Source organism: Dasypus novemcinctus, chromosome 4 (assembly GCF_030445035.2).
Source record: "Dasypus novemcinctus isolate mDasNov1 chromosome 4, mDasNov1.1.hap2, whole genome shotgun sequence".
NCBI lineage: Eukaryota > Metazoa > Chordata > Mammalia > Cingulata > Dasypodidae > Dasypus > Dasypus novemcinctus.
In genome coordinates this window covers 114,736,331-114,754,135 of record NC_080676.1, presented here as the reverse complement: position 1 = coordinate 114,754,135, position 17,805 = coordinate 114,736,331, and positions in this window count along the sequence as shown.

Here is a 17,805-nt window from a genome sequence, read left to right as displayed (position 1 = left end):
CACTCGCTACAGCGGCCCAGCCGGCTCCGGCATCCACCTCCCGCCACCGCGGCCTGGACCGGCCCTGCCCGGCTCCGTACCCGCCGCAGCCTGACCCGGCCCCGCCCGGCTCCAAACGCTACCGCGGCCCGCAGCCGGGGCCTGCACCGGCCCCGCCCGGCTCCAAGCGCTACCGCGGCCCGCAGCCGGGGCCTGCACCGGCCCCGCCCGGCTCCAAGCGCTACCGCGGCCCGCAGCCGGGGCCTGCACCGGCCCCGCCCGGCTCCAAGCGCTACCGCGGCCCGCAGCCGGGGCCTGCACCGGCCCCGCCCGGCTCCAAGCGCTACCGCGGCCCGCAGCCGGGGCCTGCACCGGCCCCGCCCGGCTCCAAGCGCTACCGCGGCCCGCAGCCGGGGCCTGCACCGGCCCCGCCCGGCTCCAAACGCTACCGCGGCCTGGCTCGGCCTGGCTCGGCCCCGCCCGGCCCCGCTCACCGCCGGCGCAGCGCGGCCCGGCCTGGCTCAGCCCCACCGAGCGGGGCTAGATGCCTCGTCTCCGCCTACCCAAGAAGGGAATCCTCTACAGGTAGCTGGGATCTCCGTGTATATTTCACAGACGAATCCTCTCTGTTACCTTCCCTCCAAATCGACGTCCAGACACCTCCGGACCAGCAAAAATCCCGAAACAATCCGGTCCCAAAGAGTCTCCAACGCCGCCCAGCCGATTCCCCGCAGAAGACTCTAACAGGGATGTTCACTCAGCCGCCATCTTGCCCCCTCAGCCTAGTTATTATTATAAATGGTATTTTTTCTTGATTTACTCCTCAGATGGTTTATTACTGGTGTACAGAAATGCTGCTGATTTTTGCATATTGATCTTTCAACCTGCAACTTTACTGAACTCATTTATAAGTTCTAGAAACTTTGTTGTAGATTTCTCAGGGCTTTCTATATATAGGATCATGTCATCTGCAAATAGTGAAATTTTGACTTCTTCCTTTCTAACTTGCCTGCCTTTTTATCTTTTTCTTCCCTCAGTCTTCAAGCAAGTACTTCTAACACAATGTTAAATAGGAGAGGTGATAGTGGGCATCCTTGTCTTGTTCCTGATCTTAGAGGGAAAGGTTTTTGGATTTCACCATTTTATGATGTTACCAGTGGGTTTCTGCATCTATAAAGATGATCATATGCTTTTGTTTATTTTGATCTTTTTATGTGGTGTATTACATTGATTGATTTTTCTTATGTTGAACCATCCTTGCATACCAAGAATAAAACCCACTTGATCATGGTGTATAACTCATTTGATGTGTAGTTGAATATGATTAGCAAGTATTTTATTGTGGATTTTAGCATTTAGGTTCATTAGAGAGGTTGGTCTGTAATTTTTCTTTCTTCTGGCATCTTTGTTTGGCTTTGGTATTAGGGTAAAGTTGGCATCATAGAATGAGTTAAGCAATGTTTCTTCTACTTCTATATTTTGAAAGAGTTTAAGCTGGATTGGTATTAGTTCTTTCCAGAATGTTTGGTAGAATTTACCTGTGAACCCATCTGGTCCTGGACTCTTCTTAGTTGGCAGGTTTTTAATGACTGATTCTATCCCTTTGCTTGTAATTGCTCTGTTGAGTTCATCAATTTCTTCTTTCATCAATGTAAGCTGCTTGTGCATTTCTAGGAATTTGTCCTTTTCCTCTAAATTGTCCTTCTTGTTGGCATATAATTTTTCTAAGTATATTCTTATGATACTCTTTATTTCTGTGGGGTCAGTGGTGATCTCCCCTTCCTCATTTCTTATTTTGTATATTTGCCTCTTCTTTTTTCTTTGTTAGTCTAGCTAAGGGTTTGTGAATTTTATTGACCTTCTTGAAGAACAATCTTTTCATTTTGTTTATTTTTTCTAGTGCTCTTTTATTTTCTATTTCATTTAGTTCTGCTCTGATTTTTATTATTTCTTTCTTTCCACTTCCTTTGGGTTAGTTGTTCTTTTTGTAATTCCTCCAGGTGTGCAGTTAGGTCTTCCATTTAACTATTCTTTTTTCATATATGCATTTATGGCTATGAATTTCCTTTTAGTACAGATTTTGCTGCATCCCATAGGTTTTTATATGTTGTGTTGTCATTCTCATTTGTTTCAAGGTAGTGACCGATTTTTTTGAAATTTCCTTCTTGCCCTACTGTTTGTCTAAACATGTGTTGTTTAACTTCCAAATCTTTGTGCCTAATCTAGTTCTCTGGTCCTTACAAATTTCCAGCTTCATTCCATTGTGGTCATAGAAATTACTTTGTTATGATTTCAAACTTTCTGAGTTAATTGAGAATTTCTTTGTTGCCTAGCATGTGGTCTCTCTTGGAGAATGATCCATGTGCACTTGAGAAGAATGTATATCCCACTGTATTTTGGTATAGTACTCTGTATGTGTTCATTAGTTCCAGATCCTCTAAAGTATTATTCAAAGTCTTTGTTTCTTTATGATTCTCTGTCAAGATGTTCTGTCTAATGGTGATAATGGTATATTAAAGTTCCCCATTACAACTGAAGAGGCATCTATTTCTCCACTTAGTTTTTTCAGTGTTTGACTCACATATTTTGAGGTTCCAGGTTAGGGGCATAAATATTTATGAATGTTCTTTCTTCTTGAAAGATTATCCCTTCTGCTAAGATATAGTGTCAGTCTTTGTGTTATAGTAGTTTTGCATTTAAAGTCTATTTTGTTTAATATTCTTCTAGCTACTCCCATCCTTTTTTGTTTACTGTTTGCTTGTAAGATTGTTTTCAGCCTCCTTGAATCCCTTCATACAAGTTGGATTTTTGTATACAGCATATAGATGGGTCATATTTCTTTTTCCATTCTGCCAATCTGTGTCTCTTTACTGGTGAGTTTAATCCATTAACATTCAGTGTTATTACTCTCAAAGAATTACTTAAAATAGCCATATATTCTTTGGGTTTATGTATGTCATATGCTTTTTTATTTCTCTTTTTGTCTTTTTAGTTCTTCTTATCCTCTCCTCTAACTCTCTCTTTCCTGTTTCTTCCTTTCAACCTGCAGAATTCCCTTTAGTATTCCTCAAATGTCAGGTTTCTTATTGGCATACTCTCTTAGTTTCTGTTTATCTGCGAATATGTTGAACTTTCTATCATTTTTGTTTTGTTTTGTTTTTTTAAAGATTTATTTAATTTTTTCTCTCTCCTTCCCCCACCCCCAAACCCAGTTGTCTGTTCTCTGTGTCTATTTGCTGCATGTTCTTTTCGTCCACTTCTGTAGCTGTCAGCGGCATGAGAATCTGTAGTTTTTTTGTTTCGTCATCTTGCTGTGTCAACTCTCAGTGTGTACAGCACCGTTCCTGGGCAGGCTGCACTTTCTTTCGCACTTATGCACTCCTTGTGCATGGAGCTCCCCTACAGGAGGGGCACCCCTGTGTGGCACAGCACTCCTTGCATGCATCAGCACTGCTTGTAGGCCAGCTCCACACAGGTCAAGGAGGCCCAGGGTTTGAACCGCAGACCTCCCATGTGGTAGAAAGATGCCCTATCCACTGGGCCAAGTCCACTTCCCTCTATCATTTTTGAATGCCAGCTTGGCTAGATAGAGAATTCTTGTTTGGAATTTTTTTCCTTTTAGTACCTTAACTAAGCCCTGCCACTGTTTTCTTGCCTCCTTGGTTTCAGATGAGAAATCAGCATTTAATTTTATTGAGCTTCCCTTGTATGTGATGGTTCTCTTTTCTTTTGCTGTCTTCAATATTCTCTCTTTGTCTAGAGCGTTGGACAGTTTGACAAGTATATGTCTTGGAGTTGGCTGGTTGGGATTTATACTGTTTGGGGTGTGCTGCAATTCCTGGACAAGTACATCCATCTCCCACAATAGGATTGGGAAGTTTTTAGGCATTATTTCCTCCAACACTCCTTCTGTCCTCTTCTCTTCTCCCCCCCGAATGCCTATAATGCATATGTCTGTGCGTATTGTGTTGTCATTCAAATACCTAATTCCCTGCTGATATTTTCTATCTTTTTATCCATCTGTTCTACCACCTGTTTGATCTCAGATGTACTCTCTTCCACATGGCTAATTCTTTCCTCTACCTGTTCAAATCTGCTGTTATGTGCTTGCAGTTTATTTTTTATTTTCTGGATTGTGCTATTCATCATATCCATTATATTTTCATTTATGCTTACAATTTGTTCAGTATATTCTCCCAGTGTTTTCTTAATATCCTTAATTTCTTCCTTCACTTCATTAAGTTGGCCCATGATATTTGTTCAGATAGCTTTGATTAGTTGCTCAATGTTCAGCTTCTCTGACTGGGCCTTATCTTCCTATTTCTTGGTGTGGTTTGTAATTTTTTGTTGTTGTCTGGTCATCTTTTTACCTTGATTGTTTTATTCAGTTGATTAACTTCTCTTTCTACCTTTGGGTTTTATTTAGTTGCTATTTTTTTTGTGTTTGTGTTAAGTTTTCTCTTTGACACTTTGTCCTTCTTATTCTATTTCCTTTTGTTGTCTATGTTCCTTTGAAAGAAAAAGATTGGGGCAAAGAAAGCAAAAGAGGTAAGAAAAGAAAAAGGAAATAGTAATAATAATAGTAAAGATATAAGAGGAAAAGTATAAGACCTAGGAAAGTGAATATTTAACTCATTAAGTAGTGCATAGTAATAGAAATAAAAAAGGTGGAGTACCTATAATGAAATGGGAAAGTGATTACAGAAAAGTATATAGAATGAATTAAAAGGCAAGAATGATGAGGAGAGGGAAAGAGAAAAGAAAGGAGAGAAACAAAAACAGTTAATAAAGGAAAGAAAACAGAATAGAAATTTTTTAAAAAACAGAAAAATTGAGTACTAAACAAAAAGTTGTGGAATGTAAGAACAATGACAGAAAGTGGAAGATAGAAGATGAAGGAAGGAAAAGAAATAGTGTTAGTAAGCAAAATCAGTACACTGAAACAGGAAAATCATGGAAGAGGAAACACAACAAACAAGAAACAAGCCAGCAGCACCTATTTTTAAAAAAAAAGAAAAATAAAAAGAATGAAAAAGGAAAGGAGTGGGGAGAAAAGGCAAAGAAAAACAAGAAAACAGAAAAAACAAACCCACAAGCAAGCAGTGAAACAGAAACTAAGGAAAACAGCCTTCCATCTTAGGCCCCCATGGAGTTTTTCAGGCTGCCAGTGTTCATCAATCTATTACCCTGAAGCCATCCTTCTGTAGATTTTGAAGTGGGTTTTAGTGAGTAAACTAAGTTAAGCTTTAAAACAAAAGTAAACTTTTTTTTTTAGGAAAAATAAGAGACCCACGAGAAGCTAATACAGGAATAATGTCTATGTTTTCCCTGTCCTACAGTATCAGCTGGATGTTTGATATTCTGATCGATCACTATTCTAAGAAGAGTCAGGAATCAAACTAGGGATCTTGTATATTTAAGACGGGAACTCCTCAACTGAGCTAAAGTTTCTTATTAGGTCAGTTAGCACTTCAGAAATTTATCTAGTCACTTTCCCTCAGGCAGGTTTGACTCTACAATTGGATAAATTCCTGCTGAATAGGAGTCTGTCCTTGACCCCTTTCTAATCTTATTGCTTTCTTTCCTAGGGCAGAAAATGCAACAGTCTATGTGAGTATTCCCTTTTGAAATTCAAATGGAACCTTGGAGACTTGGCAGAAAAAAATGACTCTCAACCCTCTTCAAGACCACTCCCCCCTCCCAGGAAACACTATATAGGCTCTTGGAAGCTTATTAAGTGCTTCTTATTGCTTACTTCCCTTAGAGGAGTTGAAATTTTGATAGTTTTCAGCACCTGACTAGTCAATTTCCAGGTCAAGTTTCTCTATCTTAGGGGGGTTAGGTAAACCAGGCTGCCTCAGCAGATTTACCTCTCCTCTCTTCCTGGTGCCACCTTGAACCAGCTGGTATGATCCTCAAAGCTCAAAAACGGGGTCCAGGCAACTAACCCCACAGAAAGAAAACTCCTCTCCAACCTCTGCCAGAATACTCGTACTCTCAGAGAATGCTTCCACTAGCTGGGTGGCCAGTGGGAGTCAGGGCTCACCTCAATTTTTTGCCCTGAGGATGGGTTTAGCCACCCTGCAGTTCCAGCCTCCAGGGCAAGAAACTCACAGTTTTACCTTGAGCAATTTACCTCTTTGTCTAGCTCTCTCCAGAACGGTTCCCGGGAGCCTCCTGTCTGTGGGTTCCCAAAACAGCTCATTTGGGCAGTATCTTACCCCCACTCAGTCATTTTTTGCGAGACAGATAGTAGGTAGTTAATCTGGGGTAGTTAATCTGTTAAGGGGGTAGTTAATCTGACACCATCTTGCCCTGAGGCCCTATATTTTTTATGTAACATTTATGTAATCTAAAGCTTCTTTAAAAATAAAAAAAAGAAAACATTTTCAAAAAATCAAAAAAAAAAAGATGAAAATAAATAAAATCAGAAATTAAAGGGGAGCATCACAACGGTCTCCACAGAAATAAAAGAAATCATAAGAAGATATTATCAGAAACTGTATGCCAACAAATTAGACAACCTAGATGAAATGGACAGATTCTTAGAAATGCACAACCAACCAACCTACATTAACTCTAAAAGAAATACAGGAACTCAACAAACCAATCACAAGGAGAGATCGAATCAGTCATGAAAAATCTTCCAACAAAGAAGAGTCCAGGACCAGATGGTTCACAGGTGAATTCTAACAAACATTTGAGAAGAATTAATATAAATCCTATTTAAATTCTTCCAAAAAATATGAAAAGGAGGGAAAATTGCCCAATACATTTTATGAAACCACCATCACGATATAGCAAAGCCAGATAAAGATAGAATAAGAAAAATAAAATTAAAAACCAATCTTTCTAATGAATACGGATGCAAAAATTCTTAACAAAATATTTGCAAATAGAATCCAATAGCATAAAAATAATTATACATCACAAATAGGTTTTACTCCTAATATGCAAGTGCATTTCAACATAAGGAAATCAATTAATGTAATACACCACATTAACAAATTAAGAGGAAAAAACACACTATCATCTCAATTGATGCAGAAAAGACATTTGACAATATCCAGCACCCTTTCTTGATAAATATCCTTCAAAAGAGAGGTATAGAAAGAAAGTTCCTCCACATAATAAAGGGCATATATGAAAATCCCACAGCCAACATCGTTCTCAATAGGAAGAGGTTGAAACCTTTCCCTCTAAGAACAGGAACAAGATAAGGATGCCCACTGTCACCACATTATTCAACATTGTGCTAAAAGTTCTACCTAGAGTAATTAGGCAAGAAAAAGAAATAAAAGGCATGCAAATTGGAAAAGGGGAAGTAAAATTCTCACTATTCACAGATGGCATGGTCCTATATTTAGAAAACCTGGAAATATATACAACAAGCCTACTTGAGCTAATAAATGAGATCAGCAAAGTGGCTGGATATAAGATCAACACACAAAAATCAGTAGTATTTTATACACGGATAATGATCAAGCTGAAGCAGGAATCAAGAAAAAAAATTCCATTTACAATAGCAACAATACTCAAATAATTAGAGATTAATTTAACTAGGATTGTAAAAGACCTGTGTTCAGAAAACTACAAAACACTGCTTAAAAAAATCAGAGAAGACTTAAACTAGTGGAAGGACATTCCGTGTTCATGAAGATTAACCATTGTGCAGACATCGATTCTACCCAAATTGACTTACAGATTCAATGCAATACCAACAAAAATTCCAATAGCCTACTTAAAGAAATAGAAAATCAATTATGAAATTTATTTGGAAAGGAAAGGGGTCCAAAATAGCCTAAAATACCAAAAAAAAAAAAAAAAAAAAAAAGGAGCAAGTTGTGGGGACTTGTGCTCCTTGACCTTGAATTGTATTATAAAGCTATAGTGGTCAAAACAGCATGATACTGGCATAAAGATAGACACAATGAGCAATGCAATAGAATGAGAGTTTAGAAATAGATCCCACCTCTATGGTCAATGATTTTCAATGTCTATGAAATCCACTTTTCTGGGACAGGTCTCGTCAATAAATGGTGTTGGGAAAACTGGATAGCTGTAAACAAAAGATTTAAAGAGGACCCCTATCTCACTTCCTATAAAAGAATTAACTCAAAACAGATCAAAGAACTAAACATAAAATTCAGGACCACAAAACTCCTACAGGATAATGTAGGGAAATATCTACAAGGACTTGTAGTAGGTGAGGGTCTCTTAAACTGTATACCCAAAGCACCAGCAATGAAAAAAGAAATAGATAAATGGGGCCTTCTCAAAATTAAACTCTACTGTACCTCAAAGGACTTTGTGAAGAGGGTAAAAAGTTAGCCTACTCAATGTAAGAAAATATTTAAAAATCACACATCTGACAAGGGTCTAATATTCATGGTAAATAAACAATATAAAAGAAAACAATAAAAAGAGAAATAACCTGATTGAAAAATGGGCAAAAGACTTGAATAGATGTTTTTCTAAAGAAGAAATACAGACGGGGAAAAGACACATGAAAAGATGCTCAGCATTACTGGCTATTAAGGATTTGCATATCAAAGCTACAGTGAGATCTCATTTCACACCTATCAGAATGGCCAGTATTAACAAAACAAAATACTACAAGTGTAGGAGAGGAAGAACATGGAGGGATAGCAATGCTTATTCACTGCTGGTGGGAATGTAGAACAGTATGACTACTGTGGAATACTGTAAGCTTACCGAAAGCTGTAAGAATTGAAATCATGAAAGCATATCACAACATGGATGAACCTGGAGGACATTATGTTGAGTGAAGCAGGCCAAGCTCAAAAGGGCTAATATTGTATGATTTCACTATTATAAAATGATATAATGAGCAAAATCATGGAGTTACTAGATAAAAGAATGTGGTTATAGAATAGAAAGTTCCAATCTGTGCAGAATTTAATCTGTGGAAAATTTTATCTGTGCAGAGTTGCTAAAAAGTTGTTTTTAAGTGTTTGGTAATGAATAGAAATGGTGAAAGCACATCATAGGATTTTAATTAGTAGCACTAACCTATGGATGTGATAGTGGCTTGTTTTTTCTTGGTTTTTATTTTTTATTTTATGACTAATGAAAATAATATTGATTGAAGCGATAAATGCACAACTCAGTGTTTATACCAGATGCCATTGTTTACCTAATTTGTATGGTTTATGAACAAAAAAATAATATGATGTGTTAGGGAAAATACACCAAAGATACGGACTACAGTTGTAGTAATACTTTGATGTTGCTCTTTCATAATTTGTTACAAATATTTCACAATACAAGATGTTTGTGATGGAAGATATATGTGAACACTGTATGATCTTATGCATATTTGTTTTGTAAGTTCACAACTTTTACTATAGACTTATTGTTCATGTATAAATGATATTTTTCAATAAATTATTTATAAAATTAAAAAAAAAAAACCTTTCGTAGGTCAAAATTCTGGTGAAATGATTTGTTCTCATTTTCTTTGTCTTCCCCAGGTTGTCAGTTAAAATATCCTTTATTCACTGTGCCTCTATGTAGCTCAGGACAAAATATGTTCTTTCCAATATACTGTGCTTGGGGAAAACAGAAAACCATTCTTATTAGAAGGACACAAAAATAAGAGTAAACTGTACCTAGGAAAACATTTGAATAGACAAGTTTGTCTGTTAGCTTTCATCTACATTTGTCTGAAATTTTACAGCATATATTCCAGCTTTTCAGAGCTTGGTTTGGTTGGTTTGCTTGCGTTTATTTAATTGGCTGCCTTAGGTAATACCATGTCGCTCTATCTATCCATAAATATGAGTGCATCTGTGCCAGATTTCTATAGGGCCCAGTCTCCTCTCATGAGAGTGTGAGGATCTCAAGGACAGAGGTTGTTCTTTTGCCACTCCTTACACCTTATCATGTGCTGCGAGGAGGACTCTCACAGGGTGGATGAGAGGCAAAGAGCAAGCAATTCCTTTGAATGTGGCTCTGTGAAAACAGTCTGAATATTTTGCAAAACTGTTTTATGTTCCATGTTCCAATTAGGATTAAATACATAAATTATAAAGAGATTTAGCCCCTTTTTAAGTTCTATGTGTTAGAAATCCTCTATTTTCCCTTTTTTTTTCTATTGCAGCTAATCTGAGCAAAAATAACAATAAATAAGTAAATAAAAATCAGAGCAATATCAGTTTATAAGTGTTTTTTCTTTACCTGTGTATTCTGGAATTAACATTTCTGTGTTTTTTCAATCCAAATTTTCTTTGCATTAAAAGCCAGCAGCCACATTCATATTAAAATGTCTGTTCCATATGCCAATGTTAAAAGGGACTATTTCTGGGATTAAGCATCGGAGTAATTTTCTCTGTGTGTGGAATAGGGTATTCCCTATTTTTCCAATTGGCTATGAAAAATGTTTCTTTGTAAAAAAGAATCATTAAATATAGTGATTTATATATAAGGTGAAAACAAAGATGGTCAATCATCTAGAACTTTTTATAGCATACATTTATCTCCTTTGATACTGCAATTTGTGCTTTGGAGGAAACTATATCATGACTTTAGTAATCCTGCATTGTTTATGTGTATCAGGTGTAAATTTCACTCCACAGTCTGACTTTTCTCAATCTATAAAAAGCAAACTCCTAACTCCCATTCTTCAAATGGTAAGAATGTTGATCTCAGGCATGCTAGAAGCCTACTCCTCTTTCCTTCTTAGTAGAGTGGCATAGATATCTAAATAAACATTTGTAATATTGAAATAAATGAGGAAAAGACCCTTAGCACTTGATACAATGTGAAAGCCTCTGCAATGTCCATTGCCCTTGCCTTAGAGGTCCATTTGAAGTCAGGCAGTTCTGCTGCAAATGGCAAGCTTGAATAACAGGCACATTTGCCAAACCTGACAGTATTAGCACCTCTGTTCAGACTCCCTTGGCTGCATTTTATAACCCTGTCACCTCTCACCTGGATTCCATGAGGTGCAGAGTGCTAATCTTAGTGGTTTTCCTAAAGTCCTATGACCTAACCATCTGGATGAATCTCCCCTTCCAATGCTAGTCATTCTTATCTCTGCTTTCCAATTATTTCCTTTTATCCTCTCCTCCTCATAAAAGGTCTCAGGTCTTAAATGCTTCCAGAGCCACCCAATGAGAATACAAGCAGACACAGAAGAACACACAGTGAATGGATGCAGAGAGCAGACAAGGGGGGCGGGGGGGTGGGGGTGGGAGAAATAGATAAATAAATCTTAAAAACAAAAACAAAGGAAACATCCACTGATTGCTCTCCCCCAAATATAAAGCTATCCTCTCATTGTCAGTTTGTGATTGGTAATTGATAATGATGTGCTAAACACAATCCATATTTCCCCCATTAATTTTGTGTTACACTTGTTTCTTCAAAGTCTATAGCACATTATTATGAACATTGAATAAATTAAATTTCCTAGTCTTTTATGTGATTTCCTAGATAACTTTTCAATGTGGTTTATCTTATTCAGGTTTGGCAAATAAATGAAACATTCGCCACTGTCCTCTACTCATTTGCCCATGACAACAGTACTGATTGATTCTAGAACTCTGTTAATGAATCCCAAGTTGTTCTCAAACTCTTTTCAACATAGTGCTGTAAAAATTTTTAATTTGTGGGTTGAAGTTAATAACTGACCTAATGAAGGCTTTATCATTTTTATCATGTTTCACAACTTAGGTGCTGTATTGCTTATTTTATTTTAAAGTGATCTAATAAATAAACTGATCAATATATGTTACTGAAATACAATAGATGTTTGTTTTTTCCTTTTCATATAACCTTTAAGGTGTTTGTTTCTGGTTGGCAGGAGGAACTCATGAATATAAATACTCAGCAATTCAGGTCCCCTACATCTTGTAGGTCCCCTCTAATCTCCATTCCATCATTACCACCTTCACCCAGGCAGTAAAAGAAGAGAGAAAGTATGGAGGAGGCAAACATCTGTCTTAAAACCTTGTCTCAGAAATGACTTACATGTCCTCCTCTCAGATCCTATTGATGAGATCTAGTCACATGGACACACTTAACTTCAAGAGAGCCTGGGAAACATATTTTAGCCATGAGCTCAGGTACAATCCCACTGTTTTGGAAAGAAAATAAACTTCAATGAATAGCGAACGATACCTGCAATAGGCACCTCTGTTCTCTGTTTGCAGATAATAGAACTAAATTCAGAAGACAGTGACTCTCTGGGTATATATCTTGCTGGATATATTAGAATGTGGATGCGGTTTTAGGGTTTGGACCATTGGGAAACAAACACAGGGACTTATTTGGAAATACACTAAAAATAAGGGTGAAGCAAATTTTTTTGTTCAAGGAAGCATATCATTTTTTAACTTGCTATAGGGTCAAAAGTTCTCAATTGGATATATGGGAGAAATGACTACTTATTTTCTAAAGAATGTACCAAAATTAAACCACCAATTTTGCATTAGAATATTTAGACTTGTAAGAACAAGAGAAAGTGACATTTTGCAAAATTTTTAAAAGATTTTATATTTTACACATTTTAGCAAATTATCCAGTCACTCCAAACAAGACTAATTTCAAAGGAAAAATTTGCTTTATATTCATTTTAATGCATGTTATAAACTAAACCATCGAATGTTGCTTATTTTCTATTTTTAATTCCATATGTCCTAATACTTGAACATTAGAATGTTAGAGATGGATATTGTGACATTTTCAAAGCCAATAAAGCTATCATCTGAGGAATAGCGAACCTAGAAGTCCAGAAATAATTATACACACATAGGTCACCAGGCCTGTGTGGGAAGAAAGGAGCCTGAAAGCACGATTTCCACAGTGTATGGCTATGATCATGTGCAAGCATCACATACAATGCAAATAGCATTCACCATGTTTCCTGTCCTGTTTTCCTCTCCCAGAATGTCTATTTATTTATTAATTATTGTATTTATAAAATAAAAAACATGCAAACACACACAAACACAGTCCAAGTTTTATATTAGAATCATAGCATGCATTGGAAGTTTAGCTATCACTATATCATCACATATAGAACCAGAAAATTACCAGAAAATTCTGAAATTGGATCCTGTCTTCTATCTTCTATTTTCCTATTATTATAAAAGGATTTCCTCACCCAAGATGACAATCTAATTGAATTTTCAGGCTCTCAAGAAAGAAAAGGAAAATATTAATATTGCCTATTATTCTTAAATATGTGATTAAATTATAACCCATGGTAATATTAATTGTAATTATACAATAATCTATATTTATTTGAGAATTCTATGTGTATATAGTATCTTTCTGGCATACATAAAACACTTGATAAATGTCATTACTGCGAAATATTGAAAAGATGCAAAAAATATGAGCATGTTAATTTCTATTTTTAAACAAATATTAAAAATGTAAAGGTGAACACTACTATTTACTCTCAGAAGAGCAACATGAATGACTAACCTACAAGTGGTCCCCTATATCTGTTTGTTATACCAGTGCTTTATTAGGAAATGAAACACACACTCTACACTCAGCACATGAGAGCTTTGCTAGAATGGAATATATTAAGCTTCATCAAAATGCTTTTGGAGTCCGTGAAATGCTCTGCTACAAGGAAGCCACACCAGAAGCAATTATTAAGTGACTGGAGAGATAAATGTGGCTATTAATACTGCACACCTGCAGTTCTTCCCTCTGCACTTTGATCTAACAGATGATGATTTGTAATGGCACAACCTCAACACCCACCCACCTGTAGTTTATTAGGAAATCAGCCAAGTAGCAGTATTGCTTAGTTACCAGCAGCAGGGAGATAGACATACAAAGAGTTGATTTTTGTCATTTCACAGGTGAAACTGTCATCCAGAAATCACCCTTAGCACCTGTGCTGCCCTTATCCACGCACAACTTTGCCAGGGATATGCAAATTAAGCATCTCAACAGGCACATGCCTCTTCCTATTCAAAGACTCAGAGTTTATGGATTACTGTATAATTTTTGAAAGAGATATAAGAATAAATTACTTTTGCACAGTGTGGGTTTTCCCAGTTTATGCCCAAAGAGAGTAAACCGTATTATGCATTTTCCCTTAATGAGTAATTTTCATACACTATTTAGACTTCATTTAAAAGTGGGGCTTTTGGAGATTTTTAAAATTTGAAACAAACACATAACTGCTTATTTAGCTGTAGGAGAGACCCTGTAGGGGTTTTACACATTAAACAATGTGAAAGAGAAAGCATTGCCAGACAAAAATTTCAGGTGACACAGAGCCTTTGCATTGACCTGCCATTCTTCTTTACTAGACTTGACTCAGTTTTTATTTACAACAAAATTCCCTCACTACGAACTAGAATTATAGATACAGAGACAATTTTATGGTTGCATCTTTAACATTTTGTTGTCATTGAATTAGTATAAGACCCAAGAAGCAAGAGACAAAGAACAGCAGAAGCAGCAGAAAAATAAACAATTTCAAACCAAAACTATACTTCAAAATCTAGTAACCTTGCTAAGATTTTCTTGTCTAAGTGGCAACCAAAAGAGATATAAACCACATGACATGTTTTTAAAAGCATCTAAGGTAACATACCATATGACATGTTTTTAAAAGCATCTAAGGTAACGTATAATCAACCTCTCCTCTTTTGGAATCTATTTCCATTCATGGATAAAACTCTCATCATTATAATTAAAATTAATTTAAAATTAATTAAAATTCCAAATCATGAGAAAAGTTAACTTTTTAGTTTGAAAGATTTCATCTATATTCATTGCTAGCTTTAATTGGAAACTTTTAATAATGCCCTTTTTTTTTCTCTCTAGACCTGTTTTATTTTTCCCATCAAAAAAAAAAGGGGATTATCCCTTCACCCACTTACAATTGTTTCTCTGGCCATCTCCTTGTGATGTGAAACCACCAAAGTAAAGATTTCATCATAACTTGGTATTCACAGGCTTCTGTGGCATTTTCATCAATTGCAAGAAAAAAAAACAAATTCAGAGATTCAAATCTGATAGCTTCACATATGAAGTACGTCCACGTAGTCTAAATCGAGTTCATGTCTTAGTTAGGAGAGGCTGGTTTCTGCTGTGGAAACAGAAACCAACAAATTTTAGTGGCTCATGTAACACAAAGGTCTATTTCTTCATGTTCATCATAGGTCACCTGGGGACTCTACTTGCAGTCATATTCCGCATGGGGCAGACCCATCAGCTTGGGAAGATATATAACTGTATCACTCAAGAAGCATCAATGAATGATGATAACATTTATTACAGTCTAGTTTACTTTCAATACTATTTGATAAAAATTGTTTTATAAATACATGAAAGCATATAAATTATAAATTATCTTTATTTGAGATACCCACGAGTCAGTGAATTTAAAAAGTAGATAGGTAGAGATAGAGCTAGATGATAGAGACAGAGACAGAAATAGAGATATGAATGTGTGTACCACTTGTACCAAGACTACACATGCTGATTTAGGTGTACTATGTACAAGCAAAGTATACGAAAGGTGGAGAAAATATGCATTAAAGACTTTGAGAAGAGCAGGAAAATTGATGAAAGTATTATATAAATCAGTGAAATAAATTTTTGAGAAGAGAGATTTAAATTAAAAGAGCAAGAATCTAAATTAATTTCTACTTTTAAAACTAATATTTAAAACTCCATGATGTTCTTGATTTTATAGCTAAATGAAAAAATTCACTCATCACATATGTCCATTTTCTACAGATTTTCTAAAGATATTTTAAAGGTAAACGTCAGATTCTATTTATCTTTACCATAAGCATTTCATTTAAAAATATGGTATTTCCATTTAAATACTAAAATTTATTGTTTAAATACTAAAATTTATATTAAATATTAAAATAGGCATTATATAATATGTAAAATCTCTTTCTAAGAGGTTTAATTCATGTCTAATTAGGCATATGCATAATTAAGTTTCAAGATTATAAACTGGCAAAATTTGATCTTAATGTTCCTGATTTCACTTATTTATTGCTACCTAATGAAAGGTGCTTATACTTAATTGCTTAAAAAACAGTCATTCTATTGTTCACAATTATGTGAGGGAAGAATTGGGCAGGACTCAACAGGGGCAGCTTTTGTCCCATGTGTTACTGAATATGATGGTTCAAATGTAGGTCAAGGATTCAAGATGGCTTCATCTTATGTCTAGGGCATTGATGTTACTTGTCACCCTGGTTTCTTTGGCTTTTCCCATGTGAGCTCTGTTTAGGTGGCTTTTCATGTCCCAGTGCCTCTTTCTCTAAGGAGTTAGATTGTACTTCTCTACATGGATGCTCAGAATACCAAGAAAGCAAAAATAGAAATTAGCAGGTCTTATAAGTATCACTTCTACCAAATTGTATTGGTCAAAGCAAGTCAAAACCCAGCTCAAATTAAATGAGAGGGGAAATAGTCTCTAGCTTTTGATGCACATACAGAGAGGGGAGGATATTGTTGATGCCTATTGTGCATGGTAGAGTTATGGTACAGCTTGTCCCCTGGGACTGTGGAGTGAGTTGCTACAACAGTGTGTAGGTGTGTCTTGGGAACACGGGTTTCAGGAAACAACAAAAATGTTCAACAAATGATCCTTTTGTTGTACAGAATAAAGAATTCCTAACGGGCAAATCTTGTCACTTAGATAGCACAAATAATCCAAAAGAGAGGTGAAGAAGTCCCATTGCAACCAGTCTCTAGAGTGGCCAAAAACTGCTCTAGGTTGGGTAAACAGATGATAACTCTCCTCGCCCCACTTCCCTTAGGAGAAGAGAAACTAAACTATACTGTGTGTGGTTTTTATCCACCTGGAGGGAGGAGGCTCTGCCACTGAGAATTCCTGCTCTGAAAAGCATCTGAAACTGCTTGTTTCTGTTCTCTGGGTTTAAGGTCTGGCTGTGACTTTTCATTAGACTCAACATCTCCTCAAGTTGTGGAATGGCACAAAATAGAAAAGGAAATGGGGGTAGGTGAGGTCTGGTAAATTGACATTTAAAAGTTGTCTGTGACTTCCCTAACAGGGATTGTCTATGCTTTTCTCCAAGGACTCCTGACCTGGACGTTGGTCAAGATGAATTGTGCAGGTTAGTGCTTTAAAATGTTTTGCTTGAAATTTGAAACTCTCCTGGTGGAATGGGGCTAGTTTGTCTAAATTGTTTAGGGAACTACAGGTAGAAGGCTTATGGTTAAACCTGTTACATGGCTAGATGACCAGTGGCCTATACAGGACCTGCTAGAATATTTCATCCAAGCTCTTCTGAAACCAATATTCCTAACATATATCTCCATAGTTCACAAGCCAGAGACAAAGTACATACTGTGCAACCAAAAAAAGGAACCAGGGGAGCTACACATAGATGTTTCTAAAGCTCTCAATGCTTGCCTGTGCTTTATTTCACTTCCTTTACCATATCCTTCACTTTTCTTAAAATCTTACATTAGTATACTCAGTGCCATCTTGTGAGTTTGTTCAGTTATCTAACTCTGTGTAATTGATGTGGAGATCATTTTAGACAATTGACTAAAACTCATTATGTTAAAATAAATAATATATCTATTCATTATAAAACTCATGCAAAGAAGTTACTACTTAGTGAACCACTTAATAACCCAACAACAAATGTGGGGCTTAAAACTAAACCTTTCCTGTCTATTAGATAGAGAGGGTCAGAAGTACCTGCCTTTTTTATAAATATTAATCTTACTACTAATGGTAATACCAATAATAATAATGGACCAAATTTATTGTCTACCATAGGTTCAGTATTTAAATCCATTATATCATTTATGTGTTACAAAGGTCTTGTGAGA